General features: G+C 36.4%; 2 long non-coding RNA genes across 2 annotated transcripts in view; both read left to right on the forward strand.

The window, feature by feature from the left end:
• LOC138809895 (uncharacterized) overlaps positions 1-27,799 on the forward strand; it is a 112,482-nt gene that overhangs the window by 73,147 nt on the left and 11,536 nt on the right. The gene's annotated exons all lie outside the window — the stretch shown is intronic.
• Positions 1-27,799, forward strand: part of LOC138809896 (uncharacterized) — a 57,306-nt gene that overhangs the window by 26,665 nt on the left and 2,842 nt on the right. The window contains exon 2 of the long non-coding RNA XR_011366970.1: positions 14,687-14,881. This is a non-coding gene — a long non-coding RNA (uncharacterized lncRNA). The remainder of the gene's footprint in view (positions 1-14,686; positions 14,882-27,799) is intronic.

Consider the following 27,799-nt stretch of genomic DNA (forward strand, 5'->3'; position numbering starts at 1 on the left):
ACAAAATAGAGGAGAAGAATGGGACAAGGCAGAGAACCAGGAGGAATGAACCTCCACAAGTAAGTGCATGTCCAGTTTGGAACATCTGGGCAGAAATAAGAGATTAGAAGAGAAAAATAAATCATGGGTAGAGGGGGAAAAAAGGCGATGTTCAGATCATTCAGCATCTTGTGGAAAAAAAACCAGTTAACTTCTTACAAAGAACAATGGAAACATATTGAAAGAATTACCTATGGAACAGTTAAGTCTAAATTTGTTTCTTGAAATTCTTGTCCAGTGGTGAGCACTGAGCTAAGGGTAGATGTGTTATTACCCGTGAGAAACCCCTGGGAAGTTCAGGGCAGTTTGGGTTTTATATAGGAGTTCTGGTGGTGGAGGCTGTTGTGAATGCACAATAATGGTAAGTTGGTAAGTCTACAGCCCTGGCTCTGGAGCCCTGCACCCACACATGAGCTGAAGAAATCACTTGAATAGAGCATTTAGAGTAGGAAAAAAAGAAGATCTGGCAGAGAACTGTGAAGAAGGCCAGTCTTTGTGGGTAGGTGGAAGAAGAGCCAGCAAATGACCAAATCAACTTTTCCTATTGTGTCTTCTACCTTCCCCTGGAGAGCGTCCTGCGTCAGGAAGCCTTGTCTCACTGAGCCAGAGTCGGCCATGTCTCTACCTCCTGTTCCCATCTTCCGGCCATAGTCCCCTGTCACTCCATCTCAATATGCTTGTTTGCTTATTTCTCTTTCTTCCCTTTGAGAGGATAAATCCCTGAGGCTAGGAAATTAGGGTCCTTTCCTGAAGTTCTTGGTATTGTCTCGAGCCCACATACCTAGCCCAGAGTGTTCTTAATTTTTTTTTGTACTAATGAATAGAAGATGTGGTAGAAAGATTCAAGAAATGTTAGCCAAAGGTTCAAAGTTGCAGTTAGACAGGAGAGATAAAGAAGTAATTAATATGAATATGTTCATTAGCTTGATTCAATACTTATACATGGTAAACATATATTATAATAACACTGTATATCTCACAAGTAGGTACATTATTTTTTCTGAATAAAAAAATAGAATTAATTAAATGTAATATATCTGCTCCTATTCATGTAATTTCATACATGCACTCTTTTGCCACTTTGAATTTAAAAGAACAAAAACTATATCTTTCTTAACTACAGTTTTCCAAAGGCACTATGTATATTGTTGATGCTAAGAAAGTGTTTATTGATTGATTACTATTGATCAGAAACCCGAGGAACTAATTTAACATTCAGAAAGTGGACAGAGAGCAGAGCCATTCTAGATACATACTCACCCAAGGGAGACTAGAGGGCAGCTGGAAGAAATGAGGTGGTGTTTGGTTCAGTGTCCCTGAAAAGAAAATCACTAGTAGGTTTCTTCTCTGTGACCCTGAAATATTGTTCACTAACAAATCGACTTTTTATTCCAATAAACCCAGGGATGATTCTTTTAGGCTACAAAAAGAAAACTTCTTTTATTTTTCTTATGTAAACCAATGACTCATTGAAACCAAATCCATTTGAGGACACCTACAAAAACAAATAATTTGGAGTGCTTCTGCATGACAAAGGACATAGCTAGCAAGATCAATAGAAAGCCCATGCATTGGGAGAAGATCTTCACTAGCCATACAACAGACAAGGGCCTCATATTTAAAATATACTTAGAACTCAAAAAATTAAATCCCCCCAAACAAATCCTCAAAGAAACAACTGCCTCATTAATAAGTGGACCAAAGACTTAAAAGAGAGACTTCTCTGAAGAGGAAAGAAGAATGGTCAATAGACACATGAAGAAATGTTCAACATCTCTGGTCATAAAAGAAATGAAAATCAAAACAACATTGCGATTCTACCTCACCCCAGATAGAATGTCTATATTCAATTAATCTAATAACAGCAGATGCTGGAGGGGATGTGGCCAAAAGAGAACCCTACTGCATTGTTGGTGGGAGTATAAACTTGTTCAACCACTTTGGAAAGCATGGCTCCTCAAAAGACTCCACATGGAGCTCCTCTATGACCCAGCAATCCCACTTCTGGGCATTTACCCAAATGACCACAAATAGGGGCATACTAAAGCTACCAGCACAACTATGCTTATCACAGCATTATTCACCATAGCTAAGATATAGAACCAATCCAGATGCCCCTCAGTAGATGAATGGATCAAGAAAATGTGGTATATATATGGTATACACACACATACATACACACACACACACACACACACACAACTACACACAAATACACACACACAATGGAATTCTATGTTTCCATTAGAAAGAATGGAGGAAATGGAAGGACTTGGAAAAATTATATTAAGTGAAGTAAGCCAGACCCAAAGAAACATAGATGCCATGGTTCCCTCATTTGAAATGATCAGTATATATCTAGGACAGTTCTAGCAAATGAGCATAATAGCCCAATGGCTATGTACATATGACCATGTAAGATGATGCTAGGTGAAATGCGCTCCAAGACATGGATACAAGAGGTTTTTATTTGTTTTTGTTGTTGCTTTTAATGTACAACATGATTTCTTTTTTTTCCTTTCTTTTTCCGATGGTTTCTCCCCTGTGTTCAGTGTATTTGATTTTGGTACCCTGGGTATTGTCTATATGTTTATCTGAATTAGGGAAGGGACGGAGAACAGCAAAATGGTGAGACAAAGGGTGGACCAATGCAACGGCGATACTCACAAGACACCATGTTGGAAATGGACTGTACAACTTCAGGGGGCGGTGGTGGGTGGGGGGCAAAGTGGGAGAAAAATGAGGGAGGTAGTAACAACTTCAACAAGAAATGTATTCACTAACTTACTTATGTAACTGCCTCTGTACATCATCTTGACAATTTTTTTAAAAAAACAAGTAATTTAATTTAGCAGAATTTCCAAGGAGAACTTATAAACATCTCTACTAGGTGATCAATTAAAATCATCTACTATGCACAGTGAAGAGCGTGGTAGAGAAGGTAGGCGGGGTAAAAGAAGGAGAAAAGGGAAAAAGAAAGAAAATGTAGAGGGAGGAAAATGGGGAGCACAAAAGTAGGAGACAAAAAGGTTTCAGCAGGATTTAATAATGACTATAATTGTAATGTCTAAGTTACTTCCTTGGGAGAATGTTTACCTTGTTTTCTTATAACAGAAGTTCTTTCTGTGCTTATTCAAGGAAGAAATTCAGCCAGTGGAACTCTTGCCTCCTGATTTCTAGTCCTCTGTACTTCTCTTGTGTTTAATGGATGTAAATTGCACTTGTTTAGTGGTTCACTTGTTTGAATGTCTCTGAGTACATTGTCACCTGTTATTTTTACTCTTTGAAAGTCTAATTACAGTACCCCTGGTAGCTTCCAGCCACATTTTCTTATGCAAGAAAACAGCTTGTCTGTTTTTATTTCCAAACTTTAAAGTTTATTTTTGAAGTAAATGTTTACTTCCCCATGGGCTCTTGAATCTTTTGCAGGTGTGTGAAGGAATGATTCCGGCTTTAGAAAATTGCTTTGGAACATTAGAGATACCTCTCAATTTACTAGCTATCACTTGGAGTCCCTTTGGTGTAGAAAACTGTCAGATTGTTTTATTTTATTCTTTCAGTGGTCAGAATGTTTTCATCATAGGAAAGTTAAAACTTTACATTTGGAATTAGTGTCTTTTGGCTTTGGAATGAAATGCCTTTTCCTATGCCTGTTTTAAATATCTAAGCCAGAGGTCATATTTTAAATATTTAACATAAGGTATAGAATGGGTAATATTGATCAGAAAAAAAATATGTATTGTATGTAATATATGTAAGCAGGCTAAAGACATCAGCTCTTTGCTAATTCACAGGGGAGAAATCACAGGGAGAATTCCAACATGTATGTGATCGTCATGTAAAAGAGCCTTCAGGAACGAGAACATAGTAGCCACAATGTTAGCTACTCTGATGCCTTCATCTGTCTAACTGTTTCAAGCTGACTTGAAAGAAAGTCAGACGTGGGTGAATTGAGGAGAGCCAGAAGCTGAGGAGAGACAGAGAAAAAAGAGCACGTGGCTGATAATGCATTTCTACCTTGGGACTGAGTGATCCTCTCAGCTGTGTTCCAGGGAACCTCTGAGGCCTAAAGAGAACTTGCCCTTGAAAAAGAAAGCATTGAATATAAACATACAGAGAGAAACACAAAAGAGCAAAAGACTGTATTTGAATGTGTTTGATCACTGTTGGCAAAATAAACACATTCCTGCAGTTCACTATCCATTACAAGACAAAGGCTATTACTGTCCTGATTTTGTCCCTCCCCTTCTCATTTTTCTACCTGTGTAAACATCCTAAGAACACGTAGCATCATGGACTCATTTTGCTGTTGTTTTGGAGATTGGAAATGGGGTCTCACTGTGTTTCCCGGCGGGTCTCAAACTTGTGGGTTCAAGAGATCGTCCTTCCTCAGCTTCCCAATAAACTGGGACTTCCAGGTGGTGTCACGGAACCTCACCTGTGTTTAGTGTCTGCTTCAGTGGAATCATAAGGCATATGTTATTTTATGCCTGTGGCTTTTGCTTAAAGCTACATGAGTGAGAATCATCCATATTCTGGCATGGAGTAGAGGCTCATTCATTTTCACACACATGATCTGTTGTATCATTGTACTATAATAATTATTTCCAATCTCGGTAGACATTAGATTTATCTCTAGTTGCGAGGCCTCTAATAACACTTCTGTTCTTAAAAGTGTCTTTGGTGTGTGTGTGTGTGTGTGTGTGTGTGTGTGTGTTTGTGTGTGAAAATATTTCTCTTGGATACATAATCTGGAGAAATAAAACGTCCATGGAATTCTCAGTGTTCTTGTAGAGCAGCCTAAGCAAGCAAACAAATATACGAAAGAAAAAGTTTGCTTTCAGATCTGAGTAACATGTGCAGGTGCCTTGAGGGTACATTAGCAGACAGCAGACATTTCTCTAATGAAGGATCTAAAAGATTTTTAAAAATGTCCTTTTCCCTACCTGAGAGCTACAGGGCAGGCTCTGAGGGAAACCTCATAGTTGGGAGGTGCGAGCGCGGTCTGCTGAGAGATTGACATGACCAGGTTGTTATCTGACTTCTGGGGACATTTTAGTCACATAGAAAAGGTCTCCAACGAGGAGGAAATACTGTAAGGAGAAGTGAGAAGCTCATTTCTTCAGCCTTGGCCTCGTGGAAAATGTTGTCACATGTATGTGCCCAGCTCCCTGGCTATGAGGTCTTGGACATGATGAGCAGAGGGAGGTTAAACAACACGTTTATTATTTGTTGTGAAGCATAATAAATTTAAAAACTTATCTTTGATCTGGTGCACCTCCTGTGTACATGCTAGATACAATTATTCAAACAGATATTAAAAACCCAACAATACCTGGGAACAAAATTGCTAGATCTTAGGGTATGTATGTACATAACGGAGCAGATATCTTCAAACTATTTTCCCAGGGAAGGTAACCTTTGTATTGACAGCAGCAGATTTTAAGAATTCTGTTTACTTTGCAACACAAGGTATTATCAGTCATTTTTTTTTTTTTACTGTCACAATTCTGATCATCTGTCTCTTTGTAATTTTCATTTGTATTTTTTCTGGTGATCAAAATAATTGACATTTTTTGGCATTGTTCATTTGTCATCTGGATTTTTAAAATGTTTCTATCTTTTTTCCTTTGGCGATATTGGCATTTGCCCTCAGTCTTCATGCATGCTATATGGGTGCTCTACTGCTGAGCCATGTCTCCAGACTCATTTTCCCTGCTCATTTTTTAGGTTATGGTCTCACTTCTCCCTCAAGTGAATGCCTGTACTAAGACATGTCTACTTCAGGGCTTCTTGCTCTTGATGGGATTACACGATGCACCATGGTGTCAGGCATCTCTCTGGGGAGATGGTGTCTCATGGATTCTTCTGCCAGAGCTAGTCTGGAACCACAGTCCCCCCCATCTCACCTGGCTGCCGTTGAGCCCGGCTGTGGGTTAAGAAAGGGATCTTGGTGAACGTGGCCTGGACTGGCTTCATTCATGATTCCCTCCATCCATCTCAGCCTCCCAAAGCCAGTGAAGCACAGGAATGAGCCCAGCTCATGGATTTGCTCATAATTTGAAGTCTTGCTAAATTCTCTTAGGTTTTCTCTTCTTTTCCATACTCATTTCCTCTATTGAATTAGAAGGGTTCATTATACATTCTTCATACATATGAATCTCAACTGTCATCCTTTTAAAGCTACAGGTATTATACACACACACACACACACACACACACACACACACACACACACACACACATACATACACATTTCTCTTCTGGCTTATTTTTCATTTAATTTGTGGTTAGTTGAAGGGCTCAGTTTTAATGTACTATAATTCATCAATCTTTAAGTTTAGTACTTTTTTGTGTCCTTCCAGAGTAATCTTTCCTAATTTCAATGTCATGAAAATAGTCTCAATATTATCATTTAGTAATTTAATCTTTGCATTAGTATTCTGATCTATTATTCACTTGAAAAAGATTACTGTATTTAGAGTTACAATTCATCTGAGGGCTTCCTACCGATATCTAAAAGGAATATTATTTCTCCGCGACTGTGGACTAACATTGCTTTGTGATAACATTTCTGTCATAATTCAAATCTCTGTTTATCTGTAAGTCTGTTTTCAACTTTTTGTTCTACTATGCTCTTCTATTTGCCATTCTTTTATAAATATAGCTCTTTTATTTCCAATATTTTTGTTATAATCCCTGATATTAATACATATATATGTACACAAAATAAATTGGGAAGTTCTGATCAGAATTGTGTTGAAATGTGGACCAAATTGTTGTTTTCTACATCAAGAACATGATATGTACTATTTTAATATATTTTGCCTTTTAAAATTTAATTTCCCATTTTTCAGAATTCTAATTTATTTTTTTACCTGCAGTAGGATTCCGTTTTTTCCTAAACGTATTAGAATCAATTAGTTGTACAAAAGGGCTTTCTTTTACCATGCCCATATATGCAGATGATATACCTTGATCAGACATCCCTCTGTCCCTCTCCCTCATCTCCTTTCCTTCTAGTTAAATTAATTTCAACAAAACCTTCATTGTAGAATCAAGGCAAAACCACTTTGAACAATTAGCAAACATTAAACAAGTGAATGACAGGAATATGAAACAGGTTCTGTCCAGGCTGAGAGATTTAGTGAAAGTGGATCGCAGAGAGGATGAAGGAAGGTAAATATGGTTAAAATACTTCATGTGCAATTTATTTTTGCATTGACTTTAAAGTCAATAATCTTGTTACATTCACATGAATATAGTCACATTAACTGTTATGCTTTATTTAGAAATATGTTGATTTTTTTCATGCATGATCATATGATCTGACTGTAATAACAGTTTTGCTTTATTCCCACACATCTTTATATTGTTTGCAGTCTTAAGTCAATATCTTTCAATATTTGACTATTAATTTGATTTATTTTATAGAATTTTTATAGATGCTTTTATCTGATAAAGGGATAACCTTTGTATGCCTAGTATAAGTTAATATCTTTGAGTTGATGCAAAATTTTTATCAATTATTCTCACATCAATTGAGATGATTATACATTCTCCTTTATGATTAATTGCTAAATTGTTGCTTAAGTTTTCACATATTAATTTGAACTTGTATGTCCTGTAATGCTGGGATAAAACCAACATGATTATGATGCGTCATCCTTTTCTACATCTTGCTAGATTTTCTTGGAACCTTTTTCTTTTTAAAAGAGATACAACTTTGATTAAGCAATAGATTGACTTAATAGATCATCTACTTTGGAAAATGTTTCTTGTATTCTTGAAAGAGTGCAAAGTCTGTAATTCAGGTGCTCTAGATATGTCAATTTGGACAAGTGGTTCTTTTCTTGATGTTTCTGATGCTTTAAGACAAATATGATGAAATCTCCCAATATAACTGTGAAGTTGCATGGTTTTTTTTTATTACAGTTCTGTCAACTTTTGCCTTAAATATTTTGGAGCAACTTTATTAGGTACTTACAAGTCTTAATTTAAAATATTTTGTGTGGGGAATTGACCTTACTATCTGTAGAAAGTACAAAAGTGTCTCCCTTGATTTCTGGTATACTTTGAACTCAACAGTCTACTTTAGGGCCCTGAGGTGGCCTTAGGCAATAAGAGCACCTGAATTCAAAACCCCCATACTGCAGAGAGAGAGAGAGAAGCAGACAGATAGACAGACAGACAGAGACAGAGACAGAGACACAGAGACAGAGACAGACAGAGACAGAAACACAGAGAGAGAGAGTCTGCCTCATCTGAAACTATAGCCATGACAACTTTATTGCAGTTAGCACTAGCGAGTTGTACCTATTTCGATGGACATTTCATTCTTCCTAATGTTCAGTCAGTTAATATTCACTTAGACTTATCCACATGTTTTCCATGTGCTGCTGTCAGTTTCCAGTCATTTTATTTTTTTTTCTGTAGAATCCTTTTATTTCCTTGTATGTATTCTGCTATTAATGATTTTTTTCAGCTTAGTTTGTTTGAAAAGACTTCATTTTATATTTATTTATGGAGAGTGTTTTAATCATATATGCCATTTCAATCTGGCAGTTACTTTCCTCCAGGGGTTTATAGTATGAAATTATCTTAAGTTCTATCTCTCTGTGCTTGAAGATAAGGCATCATTTTTTCCTGCTTGCTTTCTAATTTTTCATTTCTTTTGGTTTGAATAAAATGTCCTTAGATTGTTTAATTTTTATCATAATTCTTGCTTGAAGCTGATTGTCTATGTTGAATATATAGTCAGAGATATTAGGTAGATAGTTAAGATAGATGGATGCATATAGAGATAGATAAGGAAGAGTGTGAGAGAGAGAGATAGAGAAAATTGTGGTAAGAATATGTAACAGGAGATCTGTACTATTAAAAACTTCAAATACTATACAGTGTTGTTAATTAAAATCACAATGTTGTGCAACAGCACCGGTAATATTTGTAGAACTAAACTATCTTGTGTAATTGAAACTTTGTACCTGCTCCCAGCCGCTGGTAGCCAGGGTCTTTCTCTGCCAGTGTTTTCTTTTTAAGTATCTTGCACATTCCATCAGCCTTTTATAATCTCTGTCTGGTAATGGCAATACTTCTCCTGTGCCATTGTCTGTTAATTTTTTCTTGGCTTTTTCTTCCTCCAGTGAAGATTTCCATTTGCTCCTGCCATTTGCCTCAAGGTCAACCACATTTATCTAATCAGAAACTTAGCCCACTAGAAGTTGGTCCTTAGGCCTAAAATCTGGTCTACCAACAGTATATTGTCATTCCTACTGTCTAATTCTTTGTGAGATATTTACATGGACATTATATTTCTGCTTCTAAGGGAAAAATATACTCTTGAAGCTTTATGAGAGTCAAAGCTATGCTTATTCTTTTAACTTCTCAGCTTAGTCTTTTGAGTTTCTCAGCCATGGATGTAATCCAACAAATCTCTCAAGGAAATAAACCAAAGCCAAATCCCAGACTTACCTCTTCGGACTTCTTTTTCTGCATCATCCTAACCCATGACATGCATGCTTTATTCCAGGGAGCTAGCTTGCAAGGTGAGGCAGGCCAGGTATTCCCTCCAAGGCTGTCTCAACATGCCCTGCTGGACTGGAAGGGTTGCAGAAAGTCGGCAGGGGAGACACTGAGCAGTCTGGAAATGCAGGTGCGTGTGTGGGACCCCATGAGCACCCTCTGAAGCCCTATGTGTGATCTTTGCCTCTCACCTTGGTGATCAAAGAATATTACAGGCTTGGTAGTATAGGGGCTTTACACACAGACCTTGCAAATGCATCAAAGAAACCTTTAAGTATGGTCGAAAGAGAGCTGAACTGAAGGCTGCTAACGGCCGTGTCTGCATGGTGAGCTGGGGTATATTGGTAATAAGAAGTGAACTATAGGCACATCAAAACAGACATTTTTTTCCAATTTTTCCTTTTAAACAACTCCCCTCCCCAGGGTCTCTGATCCCTAGGGAAGACCTCGTTTCTTTAAATGGCTTCTGCTTGATTAAGTCACAGATACTGGGGACATTCTCCCTTTTGATTAACTCAAATGAGCTAATTTAGGACCTTGATGATCTGGAAGTTTTCATTACAGCAGCATTTAGAATAGTGTTTGATTAAATAAGAAGAGAAGAATAGCTATGAAACATCTGTTCCATCCTTCCATCTTCCACTCTCATGAGAAAAATCTCACTTGAAGCCCATCGTCAATGGAAACATCCAGGAAAGGGACTTCTGGTGTAGGGTGGGGGAGCGTCTATGCAGCTAACGCTGAGACATACCACAAAGGCATTCACAGGTGCACTACAAGAAATGTCACATGCAATAAATTCTTCTGAAGACTCTCCTGGTCCCCTAGATATGTCTTTTTCACATTTTTAAAATTTTCTGGTTCTCCAATTTTTTTTCTCCTCTAGGTCTTTTCACAAACAGTCAAGTTGTGGAACTCATCTTTATTTACAAATATATCCACCTTCCAACTGTCAGTGGCTTTGCTAGCTGCAGGAAGTGGGAAATGAGGTGAATTCCTCTTTCAGTGCTCTCTGTGTTGGCTTGTCTGTGTCAAGAGACCCTATCTCTAAGTGTTTAGTAATTTAGTAAACAAAACACTAAATTTGATATAGCTATAGAAAAACCTTCAACTTCACATAGCCTGTGGTTCACACCTGTAATCCTAGCTACTTAGGAGGCTGAGATCTGAGGATCTTGGTTCAAATGCAGTCCAGGCTGGAAAGTCTGTGAGACTCTTATCTCCCATAAACCACTCAGAAAACTGGAAGTAGCACTGTGGCGCAAGTGGTAGAGTACTAGCCTTGAGCTGAAGAGCTGAGAGACAGTGCCCAGGCCTAGAGTTCAAGCCCCATGACTGACTAAACTACTACAACAAAAATCCTTACGTTTTCAATTTTGTTTCCCCCCAGAGTCGTCTTTAATCTCTGCCAATAATTCCAGAATTGAAACTGGGGTCTTGAGTTCAATGTTGACTTGCATTTTTCTTCTTTGGGACTATCCATCCAATCATTTATGTTTGTGAATCAATGTTGAACTCCTTCCATGCACTCATTCCTACTGGTTCTGTTAAGTGACGGGAGTGTGAAGAATTAGAGAGTAAATCTGTATGAATAGTGGACTGAACACTTATTACTCTTTGATATTGTGGTTGGACTGGAGACCTTGTAATGTCAGCTGGAATAGACAACTTGACTCTAACTGTGGCTTCTTTTTTACTCCTCTCTCTCTAAGATGACCAGAATCATGTGCAGCCTTCAATCCTAAAGATGGTTGATAAAGGAAATGCAGAGACAGAGTTACAGGAAAAACATCAAATTACTTTTCTTCTATTATGAATGAAGTATGTGTGAGGCTCTATTCAGAGAGGGTTGTGTTTAACATAGAGAAAGCACATCCACCACTAATCATGGTACAGGCATGTAACGGCCTTCAACACCTCAGAAATTTAATCCTTTTTTTTTCTTTTGGTGAGAACTAGTTAAGACACTAGGTAAGAGTATGGAAAGACTGTTGAGGAAATTCCATACTGCTTTCCAAAGTGGTTGAGCAAGTTTACACTCCCACCAACAATGCAGTAAGGTTCCTTCTGGCCACATCCCCTCCAGCATCTGTTGTTATTAGAATTCTTGATTATGGCCATTCTAACTAGGGTGAGGTGGTATCTCAGTGTTGTTTTGATTTGCATTTCTTTTATGGCTAGAGAGGTTGAGCATTTCTTCATATATCTATTGGCCATTCTTCTTTCCTCTTCAGAGAAGTTTCTCTTTTAAGTCTTTAGCCCACTTATATATCGGGCAGTTGTTTCTTTGAGAATTTGTTGTTGGTGGATTTAATTTTTTGATTTCCAAGTATATTTTAGATATGAGACCCTTGTCTGTTGTATGGCTAGTGAAGATCTTCTCCCAATCTGTGGGCTTTCTATTGATCTTGCTAGCTATGTCCTTTGCCATGCAGAAGCTCTGCAATTTCATGCAATCCCATTTGTCCAAACTTTCTTTGATTTGTTCCTGTTTTCACTATATTTGATGTCGGTACAACTTGGGGAGGAGAAGGGAAAAAACAAAATGTTTAAATAGGGATACAGGTTGACACACTGCAACAATGAGATGTACAAGACACTATGTCGAAAAATGAACTTTACAATTTAGGCAGGGAAGTGGGGGGTGTAGTTGAGGAGGTGGGAGGGATGGGATGGGAGGGGGAAAACAAAGGAGGAGGCAACAATGCTGGATAAGAAATGTCCTCATTACCTTGCTCATCTAACTGTAACCTCTCTGTACAGTATTTTCACAATAAAAAACTTAGTAAAAAAAAGAGTATGGAGAGAGAACTTGGCATTCTTTTCAAACTCATTTTACTTAAGTCAGTATTTTCTCAATCTTTTATCTGGATAGCGACTTAGTACTCCTACCTAGTGAGGAGCATTTATATGTTTTCAGTTTCAGAGTTATAGGCAGACTACAAGATGAAGGGGAAAGAGGGGAGAGAAGAGGAAAGGAGAGGGGATGAGAAGAGAGAGTTGAGACGGTATGAAGTTAACAGTATCCCACAAAGTTTATCATTTTCCCTCATGGGCATTTTTTTCTTATGCTTAGATGTTAATTAAGATTCCCATTAGAATTGTGTTTATGCCTGGGGTTATAGAATGCGTGTTTGTTGTTCACATTTCTATCATATTTTTTCCCTTCTTATTTTTCTCTTAAAAACTCTGAATTTCCCTGCTGTGCAGTTTGTATACTACTGACCTCCAGAATCCCAAGCTCCCAAATACACATGGCTATCTCTAATTACATTAAGTCAGTCAATTTATCTTCATTCTTGGCAGCAATGATTGGTTTAAAGATGAGGCCGAGTCAACATTGTGCCTAATGAGGTATCAGGAGGTATTTGTGAGCAAATATTTTGGGAGAGAAACTGCCTCTTTAAGAGAGTAGCTTTAAAAGAGTAAAATCATAATTTTCATAAAAGACTGGTTGGTCTGCAAGGAGCCCCATATTAATACCAGCAAACATCTTGCGACCATTGGTGAACTAGGGGACTTTTTTTGTTATGATGAAACTGACATTTTATACAGAAGGATAGAGGTAAGCATTGAGGTAGGAAGCATCAAGTAGTACCTGAGCTGTCAACTTATAGGAGGGTTTAGTCCTTGATCACTGGGCCCTGTTGCTTTGGGAGGTGAGACAGGGCAGATGCACACGATGGAGCACAGCTGTGCACTTTGTTCTAGTGTCTGGAAAACAAGGAGAAGCAGGAAGGAGCTCACTGCCCAACGATCTCCCTTCCGTCAACTACACCATACCTTTTAAAGGCTCCACAGACTCCACCAGTGACTGGTGACCATGCAATGGGAGCGTCTTATAGGAACTCAACCCTAAGGGTGCCTGAACATTTCCTTAAGATCCACTGTACAGGTCACCTGTGACTTTGATGAACCCCTCACCTTAAGAAACAAATTATTTGCCCGAGGGCTTCCTTTAGTTACAAATCCAGTTTACTGATCTAGTGAGTAACTTTTTAAAATATACAGAGACAGATTAAGTGTATTTCTTTTGTTTTTGGTCAGTCATGGGGCCTGAACTCTGAGCCTGAGTGCTGTCTCTGAGCTCTTCATTCAAGGCTAGCGCCCTAGCACTTGAGCCACAGCGCCACTTCCGGCTTTTTTCTACTTATGTGGTTCTGAGGAATCAAACCCAGGGCCTCAGGCAAGCACTCTACCACTAAGCCACCTTCCCGACCTGGGGTCAAGTGCATTTTAATAACCTCATTGTTTTGACTTGAGGTCACCCAATGCAAGTCAAGTATGTCACTCTTTTGAGCATGCAATAAATACAAAAATATGGTATTTTGCATATTTTGTAGTTTAACAAAAATCCAGGATATGTCTAAAGTTATGACAGGTAATTTTATTAATGTCGAGAAGTCCACAGGCAATAGTTTTGTTGTTCTTTACAGGAAAGGCTCTCTTTCTTTCTTTCTTTCTTTCTTTCTTTCTTTCTTTCTTTCTTTCTTTCTTTCTTTCTTCTTTCTTTCTTTCTTTCTTTCTTTCTTTCTTTCTTTCTTTCTTTCTTTCTTTCTTCCTTCCTTCCTTTCTTCCTTTCTTTCTTCCTTTCTTTCTTTCTTTCTTTCTTTCTTCCTTCCTTTCTTTCTTTCTTTTTTCTGTTTTTTTTTTTTTTTTTTTTGGTTCGGTCGTGGGGCCTGAACTCTGGGCCTGGGTGCTGTCCCTCAGCTCTTCAGCTCAAGGCTAGCGCTCTACCACTTAAGCCACAGCATCACTTCCGGCTTTTTTCTTTTTGCTTATGTGGTGCTGAGGAATCGAACACAGGGCCTCATGCATGCAAGGCAAGCACTCTACCACTGAGCCACCTTCCCAGCCCTTCTGTCTTCCTTCTTTGTATGAGCTCATGATTTTGCTCTTTCACTTACAGTTGTCATGATGGTTAACAGTTGCTATGCTAACTTTTATTTCAAATAACACACTAAATATCTTTAAATCATAGTCTATCTTACATTAATATACTTGATAGATGAATATTTTTAACATTAAAATATATTCTTAATATATTTTAATATCTGTTGTTCACTACTCTTTAAGAAATCACATTTTTAGCATTTTCAATAAATATTTTCTTTACAAAAAGCAAGAAAAGAAATCTTGCAATGAACTGGTCATTGTGAGGCACAGTGTCATCTTCGCCGTTGAGAGTTGGAGGCAAGAGAAGCTGGAGTTTCCGCCAACCCTGGGCCATACAAGGAAACCTGTGTCAACAAAACCAACCAACTAAAAACCTAAACAAGCCCGCAGATAGCAACTAGGACCATCTATAGCACTGAAGGTATTTTCATTTCACCATATCTTCAGCAATGTTAAAGCTAGAAATTCTTTTTAAAATTTGTTAAGGTAAACTGATTACCTCAATTTTTTTTTCAGCGACTGGAAAAGACATTGAATAGTTAACACTTGGAATTATACCTAAGCAACTGACTAACTCTTGCTTGTGTTTATCACCCAATATGCATGGTGTTTAAATATTCACTACAGAAAGATGAAGTTGATTTCATATTTTTCATTAAACCTCTGAATATAAAAGGAAAAAGTTCATGTAGTTAGAAAATAAGCTGTGAAGTTTAAGCTCATTTTTCAGAGGTGCATTTAGACTATGGAAATAAAAATAAATTTAAAAAAATTTCTAGTTCTCCAAAAAGCAATTGGGATCACGGGTGGGTTTATTAAATTCAGAGAGCCAAAATAATCCATTTTGTGGCTGCATCTATACAAACAAAATTCTATAAAAATAAGTGAAAATCGAGAAGCCTCCTTAAAATCTAATATGGTGTAGAAAATGTGCTAGAATGTTCTATCAACTGTGATCTCACTTTGGCAATATTAGACATAGTTAATGGCATAAAGAGATAAGGCTGGGGATAAAAGAGTCAGTTTCTTATGAGCCAATTGATCAACCCCTCTGTGTTTCTCCACGGCTGTCTTCAGTTTAGCCTCACAATAATACAGAAGACTTATTAACAAAAATCCATAGCATCTTTCTTTCCGTTGTCTCCCAATTATGCTTCTCCACCCATGTTAACTGTGATGTAAACGGATCCCAAGAGAAGGCAGGAAAATTCAACTTCTCATAATGGTGTACCTGTTGTTAATACACGGCTATCATAAACATTTCTAAATCCACATATTATAGTTCATAAAGCATTTCAGTTATTTGCTAATCAACATTTCAGCTGTTTTCTGCTGTCATTTATATTATTTATATACACTCATATGTAGGTATCAAAAATAATGTTTGGGATGCTAAGTAAGAGTAGTATTGCGTAGCCTCACTCTGAGAATGAAGTATGCATCCAGTATTAGTTGGCTGTCTTTTGAAAAGAGCACAGTGGAACGTTCCTCCTTCAATTTCACCTTGTACTTGAGCAATGTCTCATTTTCTTGCTCATCCATTACTTGGAAAGCAGAAAGCTAAATATGATTCGTTTGTTGGACATGCAATTTGATAAACCCATGATGGAAAATAATCCCATTATTATCTTACTTGTGTTTGTTGTTACAGTCAGAACCCCCATCAACAGTGCCTAGTAGGCTATTTATTTCTCATTTTCTGAAATGATTTCCCCATTTCCAGTGTTTTTTGTCACCAGTTTCATCATAAAATTACCTATTTTAACTTTTTTTTAAACTTTCCTTAAATCATATAGAGTAACATTGAGATTTCAGAACTTGTAGTAAGATGTTTTGAATTCATCCATTAACTCCATTTTCTACACTATGGATAATAAATGCTTTCCTCTCTTTTCCAGGTTACCCAACATTTAACTCAACATTTTTCTGGCCATAGAGTTAGTCTAAAAATAACAGGAAAAATTATGTTTGTTTTTGTTGTTGTTGTTCTTGTTGTTGTTGGTCATGGGGCTTGAACTCTGGGCCTGGGCGCTGTCCCTCAGCTCTTCAGCTCAAGGCAAGCTCTACCACTTGGGCCACAGCGCCACTTCTGGTTTTCTGGTGGTTGATTAGAGATACAGGTCTCATGGACTTTCCTGCCCAGGCTAGCTTTGAACTGTTATCCTCAGATCTCAAACTCTTGAGTAGCTAGGATTACAGGCATGAGCCACTGGCACCCAGCATGATAATGTTTATTGATTCAAGTTACTGGGAGGCTTATTAGAGGCAACTGAGGATTCATTCCTGCTCAGGTCTGACTTCACTGCCAGATGAGTTTTGAGACAAAATTACACAAAGTTGGGGTGTCAGTGGTCTTCAAAAGTTGTGGTGAATAATAGTAGATTTGTAGATAGATAGATGGCTAGATAATAGATAGATATATACATACATATCTGATATTTGTCTTCTTCTTTTGTGAAGAGATACCCAAATAAACTCATATTTCTTTAGAGGATATGATCAAATGATAGATTTGAAAAGGTCCTGGCTTATCTGTTACAATTAAAATGGTTCAATTCTTTATCTTCATTCAGTGTCCATTTCTCCAAGTGATAAGGAAAAGGAAATAAGAGATACCTTGACCAGAAAGGAGAAGAAAACAATTCTAGTTGGAACTATTGGAATTATTTCACCAGCAAAGTCCATCAAGGCAGCCAATAACTGCAAAACCAAAAAAGTAAAAACAATCGGCTACTATGCTAAAAGCTATAAAACTGGACAAAAATTCAATATAACTTTTGATGAATTCAGCCAATGTGTAGGTGTGGTCTTGGAGATCAAAGAACTATGCAGTATATTCTTCCAGCCTGAAGATGTTTTTTAAAATTGTGACTTGTTTTAGCTTCATAACAAGAGATAGTAGATTCTTTCTGGGCATATAAAACTGAAGTTGAAGCAACTGGAATTTGGGGGTCAGGAAGGTGGACAGGAGTTGAAGAAAATCTTACTCATAAGGAAGGCAGCAATGTCAGTTGATGACATCTTTTCTGTCCAGGTTGAAATTTATCTGTGTGCATTTTATAATGCTTAGGTTTTGCCCTTTACTAAAGCCCTTAGTAAATTTGTTGTTTTTCCATATTTGCTTCTCTGTCGACCTTGCATTCTTATACTTAAGTTAAATCTCTATTTTCTCGATACCGCCCTATGTATAGCTATCCACATAGTGTTCAAAAAAAGACCAAAACTAAAGTTACAGATGCCGTAATCATAAGAGAAGAAAAATATTGAATGCCATCACACTAATGCTTGAAGTCTTCCATTGAGTAATACCATTTTAATGAAAGTTTTAAAAAGCTCAGTAAATTAAGCTAAAAGCTATCAAATGCTAATATAAGGAAAATAATTTTATCTCCATTATTACTTTTTGACACTGCAGCCTTTCTCAGTAGTTCACTCATCCACGCCTTATTTTATAGAAATTCAAAAAGACCATTTCCCAGGTAACAAATTATACCTTTCAGAAATCAATTACATTCCAGGACAACACTAACAGTACATGTCTCTTTATTAGGAAATAAAACCACAGGATATGGGTAGTAATAAAAAAGAATTATTTCACTGGCAAAGTTCATAAAAATATCCAATAATTTCAAAATCAAAGAAGTAAAAAAAAATCCCAGATCTGCTATTGTACAGTATTAAGCAATGCTGTGTTATTCAAGTCTACATTAATTTCTCCTGTCCACTTCTGATATATCACTCACATCTGGTTCTAGAATGCTGGACACCTTCTCAAATTATGCAACAGTTAGTATTTTTCACTCTTTTTTAAAATCTATTAATGAGGGAAGAGAGAAGGAAACAATATTAGAGAACATTTTCATTAGATACGAATTGTAAGACATTTGTTTGAATGAACATAATATCTCAGCTCTGTTTTGATGGGTCTGGAGGGAATATTTTCAGTATTACTGTAAGTACCAGACAAAGTGCTATACGATTTAATGGTGCCATTAGAGCAAGGCCTTCTATCTTGTTTTTGCTTCAAAATGTTTTGGGGAAAACTTCATGGCCTGATTATAGGGACCAAAAGAATTCTTTCAAGTATATGTGTTGTCAACAAATATTTCAGATGGGAGTTATATAAAGTAAAAACCAAACTCTATTTTTTGTTTTGAAGCTTTAATCATTCTAATTTACATTGCCATATAAAAAAGAAATTCTAGATATCTCCAAGCTATATCTGACAAGCAAAGCCAGATTCCTCAACTGAATGACTTATGACTTTGTTTTCTTTTCCCTGTTTGTATAGATGATGACCCAAGATTTTTTTCAATTATTTATCACTGACTTCTGCTGCCTGTTATACAAACATTGATTTTTTAAGGGTTTAAGACATTTAAAGAAAAAGAGATGGTAAAGAATAATACACAATCTCTTACATTTTTAACCTAGTATGATAAATATTGATACTTTATTGTAAACTATAAGTATTGGTATATTTTTTCCTTAAAAGAAATATCATAGATTTAGAAAAACTGTCCACAGTTCTGATCTTGGAATAAACTCTCTCACAGTTGCTTTTTCTTTTCTTTTTAAAAATTGTTTTATTATCGTTATCGTTAGGTAGTGGTACAAAGGAGGTGCCTTAAAACAAAGCAGTTTATAATCGCGATGCATCTTAATTGGTGTCACCTCCTTCAACATTCTCACGCCCCTTAGAACCTCCCCTTCCCTTATGTTTCTTTATTTTGTGGTATATACAATGAATTCTTACTGCATTCTCTCCCTCTTCCCCCTTCATTTGTGTACCCCTCCCCCTTTGACCCCACCCTCTTTCTTGGATGGATCCATAGCTTAGTGATTTGGTTAGGCATTGACCTAGTCTTTGTAAATGATTACACTATTTGAGCTTTCCATGGAGTCTATTTTACTTCCGTTAAGTCATTTGTATCCACTTGCACACCACCCAACATGTCTACTTATAGAGGTATAGGTACATTCTAGCAACCACGGATGAACAGAACCATGCAACCCTTGTGTTTCTGGATCTGGCTTACTTCACTTAATGTAATTTTTTGCAAGTCTTTTCATTTTCTTATGAATGGTGCACTGTCATTCTCATGCATTAGTAAAATTGCATATATATATATATATATCACAATTTCTTCATCTACTCATCTATTGAGGGACATCTTGATTAATTCCTTCTTTTGGCTATGGTGAATTGTGTTGCAATGAACATAATTGTGCTGATAGCTTCACTGTAACCTTGTTTCTATACTATTGAATAAATGCTCAGGAGTGGTATTACTGGGACATAGGCTAGCCCTTTGTTTAGTTTCATTGAGAAACCTCCATACTGCTTTCTAGAGGGATTGAACAAGCTTACATTCTCACCAACAGTTTACTAGAGTTTCCTTTTGGCTAGATCCTCAACAGCATTTGTTGTCATCTGTTTTTCTTGATAATGGCCATTTTAACTGGGGTTAGGTGGAATCTCAGTGTTGCTTTGATTTGCATTTAATATTTTTTCCAGTCTTTAAAAAAGGAAGACACATGCACTTGGACACTAGCTTCATGTTTGTTTTATGTATCTATGCATGTGTATGTCATATATAGTACACTATTTTGGATTGGCTTTTTGTAAGTTGTCATCATGACAGAGTCAATCTATGTTTATGCATAAATCTATTCTTTTTAATCCCTATGTAATAATCTGCCATCACAATATTGTGATTGGATTATGGGCAATTAGATTTCTATCCTTTCTTTGTGTTATTTTCATTATTAATATAGGTTGTAACAAGAATCTTTGTATATGCTTCCTTGTGAACATGTTCAGAGATTTTGGAGGAAGTCTGCTGAAGAGAAGTTTATTGATCTCAAAAGGACACCTGGGACTTTAATGAGTATTTAAAATATGACTAGATTCTGAGGAATTGCATGCTGGCATGACTTTTCCCACATGCCCTTTATGAGAATTCCTCTTTTCTGTAACTTGCCTCACATGGCACAATACCACTTTCATACATGGTACAATACCACTTCCATTACTAATGGATGAGAACTGTAGCTCATGTTTTTCTTCATTGAGTTATATACTTATTGTATATTTACTTCTACTAGACTTTCTTTTGCCAACTATCTTTTTCTGGGATTATAGGTGTGAGCCACTGCATCCAACCATCATAATCATTTTTAATGCTAAATCAGTCCTTGCATACTTGAGATAAATTCCATTTCATCGTAATACATGTGCACTCATTTGGATCTGACTCATTAATAATTTATAAATTTCATAGATTTATTTTTCTAAACATTACAAAGAAAATTGGCTTACTGAGTTCTTTCCACAGTGGTTTCTGGTATTCTATTAATAGGGGTTTAATAAAGTGGACTAGATAGATTTCCTATTTTCATTCTCTGAAGGCAATTTCAATAACAGTGATTTGGTAAAACTCACCTCTGAAACCATCTGACCTAAGCAGAAACACCTTTTGTGGTTTTGTAGTTGCCGAGCTTTCTGTACCCTTTTGTTTCTAAAATGGCTTTTTTATTCTTTCCTTAAAAGGATGGTATGATTGCTTAAGCATTTAATATTCCAAATTACTTAACTTTAGTACTTTGAAATTATTTTTCTACAGCCTTCCAGCATCTTTTTTCATGTGGATTTTACGTCTATTATTTATTGCTTATAGAGAACATCAATTTTCTCCCTAGTGATTAAAAATTATTTTTGTGGGTTTTATACTTGATAATCTGACATTTTTACTACATGTGTCGCAGTGTAGATCTAAAAGACTTAACTGTGTTTAGCTGTCTCCACATCAGTATCTGTCTCTTAACTAGTTTTGTTTTTGTTTTGTAAATTGTAAGTGGATGTATTTTTACATGCTTTCCTTTAGTCCTGTCGTCTTCCAAAACTACCTGTATACAAATGTTGTGACTTCGCATTGTCCCCCAATTCTTAGTACACTCCACGGTGTTCATATTTTTCTATACTATACACAAGGAAGTGTCTTTTTCATTTCCAAAGTACCAATTCTCTCTTCACCTATATCTGTTCTAGTTTTCAAATGAATACCCACTGTTTTCCTTTTATTTCAATGACTTTGTCTCATATTTAGAATTTATGCCTCCTTTATTGCTTCCTAATTTTTTTAGATTGTTTTTGAATGTTCTCAACTCCTACTGAAATTTTTTCCAGTTTATTTCATTCTCCTCTCTGGTTTATGGATGTGAGTTGTCCTTTATATTAGTAAAAATGATCCATATCTACTCATTTTTAAAATACTGCTTTTAAGTAGGTATACAAAGGAGCTGTCATTTAGCAAAGAGTTTATGAATATGTATTTTGATCAATGTCACTCCTTTCAACATTCTCACGTATCCCTTCCCCATCCACCCTTTCTTCATTCTTCGTTTTTTTTTATTTATTTATTTTTGGGTCCGGTCGTGGGGCTTGAACTCTGGGCCTGGGCGCTGTTCCTCAGCTCTTCAACTCAAGGCTAGCGCTCTACCACTTGAGCCACAGCGCCACTTCCGGCTTTTTTTTCTTTTTTGCTTATATAGTGCTGAGGAATCGAACCCAGGGCCTCAGGCATGCAAGGCAAGCCCTCTACCACTGAGCCACCTTCCCAGCCTCTTCATTCTTCTTAATCCATAGTCAGTTTCTGAGAATAATCAGGTGAGGATTTCCATTGACATCTTGGGGCTGGGTTGGTTTTTATGTATTTTTCTCCCCTTCCAATCAATTTTTACATTAGTGTTTTAGGCTTCAGCATTATGAATGGAGAAATTGCATTCAGACCGTAGAGTCAAGTACAGCACGATCTTGCTATTTCATAATTACTGAGTGAATGAACTATCAACTTACTTATTGTCATGATTAATTAAAGTTAGCAAAGAGACATTGAGGTTGGGATTTAGAGAAAGGAAACAAGTCCACATGACTCAGCTTTATTTATGAGCAAATGCAGGTAAAATTGGCTCATTTAAATCAAAAGTTCCTTTAGTTTGGTCTTCAGTTTATTGGCTGTGAGTAGCAACTTCTAGCCAGCAATTATCCATCACAGTAATGCATTGAAAAGGTATTTAAGTGTCTTTTGATCTGTTTTATTTTTAATTTAATTTTATTGTAAAGGTGATGAGGCACTGTGGCTCAAGTGGTAGAGCACTAGCCTTGAGCTGAAGAGCTGAGGCACAGTGCCCAGGCCCATGACTGACAGAGGGATTACAGTTAGATCAGTAGGTAATGTATACATTTCTTGTGGAATGTTATTATCCTTCCCACGTCTACCCCCTCCGCCAAGTTATAAAATTCATCTTCCAACACAGTGTCTTGATAGTATCACTGTTGCTTTGGTTCACCCTTTGTCCTTCATCTTATCCTTTTGTTATCCCAGATTCCTTCCCCAAATTAGAAAGACACAGGGTACCAAAATAAAAAACAGTGATAACAGGAGGTAAACAAAGGAGAAAAAAATGAAAGAAAAAAAGAAATAACTTCACACAGTACATTAAAACAAAAATGAAAACAAAAGACAAAAAAACCTTCTTGATTCCATATTTTAGAGTTCATTATAGAAACCACCCAGATGTCCCTCATTAGATGAATGGATCATGAAGATGTGGTATATATACACAATGGAATTCTATGCTTCCATCAGAAAGAATGACATCACACCATTTGTAAGGAAATGGGAAACCTTGGAAAAAAGCATATTAAGTGAAGTAAGCCAGACCCAAAGAAACACGAGCTCCATGGTTTCCCTCATTTGTAATAAACTGTACATGTCTAGGATAATCCTAGCAGCAGATCACAATAGCTGTTTTATGATTTAAGATAGAGTCCCTGTAGTTCAGGCTAGCTTGAAACTCAGGATCCTTCTGTCTCAGCCTCAAGAATGCTGGGATTACAGGCATGTGCCATGTCTTGCGTTAAATGTTGTTGAATCATTTTATGATATTCTTTATTTTATGTTATATAATGATGACAAAGTGCTATGTATTCATTAAAATTTTAGGTTGTAGAGAAGGAAAAAAGAATAAAGGGAAAAAAGTTAATGTCATTTCTGTTCCCATTTTCCAATGGTAACATGTTTAAGTATGTATTTCAATTTAATAATCTACTCACCAATAGCTATTTCATAGCTGCCTTTTGCCAATCTTCTTCAAAGTGCCTAAATAACTCAATTTTCAAGTGTAAATATAACTTTCTATTTTTGAATCTATGTGGCTATTTCTTTCTTCACAGGGAACAACTGCGTGGTCTCCACTTGGAAGTACACAATGTAATTTGTAGGTTGCGATGAAGCATGCTTATTTTTTCCATTGGTGATATTTTCTTAAGTAGAATGGCATTTGGACATAAATTTTGCCTGCATTACATTTTAATAGCTAATCATAGGACTACATATTTTTGTTTTGTCATTGCTTTCTTAAACTCCGGGGTACAATGGATATATTTCTGTAGCTAATGGTACTTTTAGTTTTTGATTTACACTCTTTTAAAAGTTGTTGCCTTAATAATCTCACATGATAGGGAGAGAGACAGAGTGGCAGAGATAGGCAGAGATCTGGAAGAATCTAGTCCAGGCCAATCTGGGTAAAAAGTAAGGCCCTTACCTCAAAAATGACCATACCAAAAAATGGCTAGGAGTCTTCATTCAAGAAGTAGATACTTTGTCTTAGCAAACATGAAGCACCGAGTTCAAATTTTAGTGTTGCCAAAATTAGCAAATAAAAACTTGTTTTGTCTGAATTCAATTTCTATGACACGGATCAGCTTTTATTTATGTCATGATTAGTTTTCCAAACAGACTCAGAAGACAATTAGGTGTTTTTCATCTCTAATCTGTACAGCAGAATGATATGGAGCCCCAAATAGCCTGTTTTCAGCCAGCTCACCTACATAGAGTTAAGTGAAGATTACAAATAAATATGGAAATGTCCTAATGAAACTCATTATTTTGTACAAATAACATATGCTAAGACAAAGGATATAAGGCACAGGTAAATATGCAAGGTATAATTCAAATTAAGTATAGAAAAAAATTAATTTTACTTCAAGTACTTGCAATTTCCACCTCTTTACTGGTCTCATCACTTGCTGCCAAACACTTTTTGTCTTGCACGGGACAATGTGGTTCTGAAAATGTTAGAGTGGCTCATTAAAGTAATGTCTTAGAGACACAAAATCTCCCAGCTTGAAGGAGACCTAAAGGTCATCTTGGGTCAGTTTCATACATTTCCAGGCAATATAATGAGGCCCATAGAGGTTAAGGGAAGTGCCTTTCTTGCAAAGCCTTGGAGTGCTGAGCTGACCTGAGCCATGTCCTATGTTGTACAATGACAGGTACCTTGATTCAGCAGGAGATAGGAAAGCACTGAGTCTGATATTATTAATGTCCCAAATCCACAGATGTTTGCATGGAAGTAAATGATGAGCTGGATCAAGGTGGGAAAGTCCGAGGTACTCTCAGCTGCAAATTTCGCTCACTTGTTCAGAGTGGTTCACAAGTCTCTGAACAAGTGGTTTTCAAAGAATTTCTCTTTCCTCAAGTGATATTTTATATGAACTTATAGTCAGTCCACATGGCATTATTGGATTCTATCCTGTAGTGTCTAATTAAGTATTGAAGTATTCTCTTTTCCTCAAGTTTTCTTTTCTTTTTTTTTTTTTAAGTTTTATAACTTTCATTAGTTAACAATACTTTAAAGCTAAGAAAAAAATTGACAGGGTTGTAGAATACTATGTGATATTTTGCTATAGTTATACATTGTGTAATGTTTAAATCAATATAATCATAGCTATCTGTTCAAAAATTTATTGTTTCTTAATGGTAAGGAAGTGTAGAACGCTGTCTTCCAGCTTTCCTGAAGCATGTAATAAGTTATTGTTATTTATTTTCATTGTCTTATGCAAGAGACTACCAGATCTTATTTTTTTCTTTTTCAATGGTTACCTAGTCCAACCTTTAGCTTCCTACCTGTCTTTCCTAGCTGACAACCACTGTTCTAGTCTTAATTTATATGTAATCAGCAAGGAAATTTAGGCCTGAAGTAAAAAAGCTTTCAGTGAAAATGCCAAGCAATCTTGTCAAAAGTTTTTTCTACCTCTATTGAGATGACCTTGTGATTCTTAACCTTACTTTGTTGGCATGTTCTATTACATTTATTGATTTACATATGTTGAACCAGCTTTGCATCTGTAGGAAGAATCTTGTTTGATCATAGTATATGATTTTTTAATTGTTAAATTAAGTTGGCTGGAATTTTTTTGAGAAGTTTTGTATCTATGGCCATTAAAGAAGACTTAAGGAATTCAGCTGCAAATTTGTCAGGCCTTGAACTTGTCTTGGATGGAGGCCTTTTATTGCCATTTCAATTTCATTATTTGTTATGGGTCTATTTAATTGGTTTATATTTTGTTAGCTACATTTAGGTATATTGATGACCTCTAGGAATGCTTCCATTTCTGCCAGGCTCTCCAATGTATTGGCGTAAAGTTTTACAAAGTATTCCCTTATAATATTCGAGCACTATTCACTATAGCCAAGATACGGAATCAACCCAGATGCCCCTGCGTGGATGAAGAGATCAAAAGAATGGCCACATATACAAACTGGAATTTTACCCATCCATTAGAAAATATAGAAAAAGTTATGTTAAGTTCAGCAAGTCGGGCCTGGAAAGACAAAGGATGTATGTTTTCCCTTATATGTGGAAGCTAGATTTAGCTTACAAACTCATAAGAAAATGCATTGAATGGTATGCAAGTATATATAAATATATTAACTGAACTATGGTAAATTCAAGGGAGACATCAACTAGTGTAATTCCAGCATCAAAGTTTAGGAGACCTCAAATAGTGTAATTCCAAAATCAAGTTTAGCAAAATGAAACACTAGGAAGTTAGTACTCAACAGGTGTGGGATGGGGGTCAAGAGAAAAAGGGTAGAGGAATGAAGAGAAAAGAGGGAAATGCAGTCAAAAACAAATGAATATTCTACAAAACTAAGAAGAGTTAAGGAAGAGGGGGATGGAGAGGGATAGTGAGCATATTGAAAGTGGTGACACTGATCAAATATATTTTATTCATAAATGGCTTTGTTATATGTCAATTCCTTTGTACAACTGCTTAGAGATAGTTATTTTATTTTTTTAAAGCAGAAGCCAAGTGAAAGGATGAGGACCTGAGTTCAAGTCCTACTCCTAGTATAAAAAATGAGAGTGACTTTATAGAGTCTACATGCATGTAGTAAGATAACATGGTGTGTGTTTCTGTTCTTGTTGATTTCAATTAGCATGATGCTGAACATTTTTTCTTATGTCTAGTTGTCCTTTATATGATTTGAGAATGCCAAAATTTATTTCCAGTTTTAAAATTGGTTCATTGTTATGGTATTAACATTTTTAAGTTCCTTATATAGTTAGGATACCAATCCCTTGTCAGATTTTATGGTTTGAAAATATTTCCTCCAATTTTGTAGATTCTTTCTTTGCTGTTATTTTCTTTGATGTATGTAACCATTACAGTTTGATGTCATTCTATGTCCATTGCTTGCCTTTGTTTCCTGGGTTTGGGGTTCTTGTCTTTAAAAAATAATCCTTTGTAGCTAGGCACCAGTAATCCTGTACTATTCTATATTCCACTATGCCTGTAATCCTAACAATTTAACAGGCTGAGATCTGAGGATCACACTTGAAAACCAGCCTGAGCAAGAAAATCTGTGAGAGTCTTATCTCCATAAACTACTCAGAAAAAGCTGGAAGTTTCTGTAGCTGTGGCTCAAGTTGTAGAATGGTAAATTTGAGCCAAAGAAGCTCAGAGACAGCTTCCAGGTCCTGAGTTCATGATCCAGGAATGGTGTGTGTGCGCGCACACACACACACACACACACACACACACACACAGAGACTTTCCTTTGGAGTCTTATAAAAGATAGGCTATTGAAGAAAATGTTTCACACACACACACACAGACTTTCCTTTGGAGTCTTATAAAAGATAGGCTATTGAAGAAAATGTTTCAATGTCTTGAAATATTTAACTTGTGTTATCTTATAGTAGTTTCACAGTTCTAGCTCGTGTGTTAAATCTCCAACAAATTTGAATTTTGAAGTGGAAGAAGGGACTAGGGACTAGTTTTACTCTATGTATATGGGTATGAAGTTTTCTCAGTACCACAGCATCATTTTGTTGATTATAATTTCTTTAATATGTGTTCGTAGCACTCTTGCAGAGTTCACTTTCATGTCTACCCCAAGTAGACATTCATACTATTGAGTTTTGTCATTGCTTTTATATATTAGTAGATACAAATGCATCTTTGCAGCATTTGTTCTCATATTAG

This window comes from Dipodomys merriami, unplaced genomic scaffold, assembly GCF_024711535.1.
Source record: "Dipodomys merriami isolate MVZ:Mamm:240054 unplaced genomic scaffold, mDipMer1.0.p SCAF_5, whole genome shotgun sequence".
NCBI lineage: Eukaryota > Metazoa > Chordata > Mammalia > Rodentia > Heteromyidae > Dipodomys > Dipodomys merriami.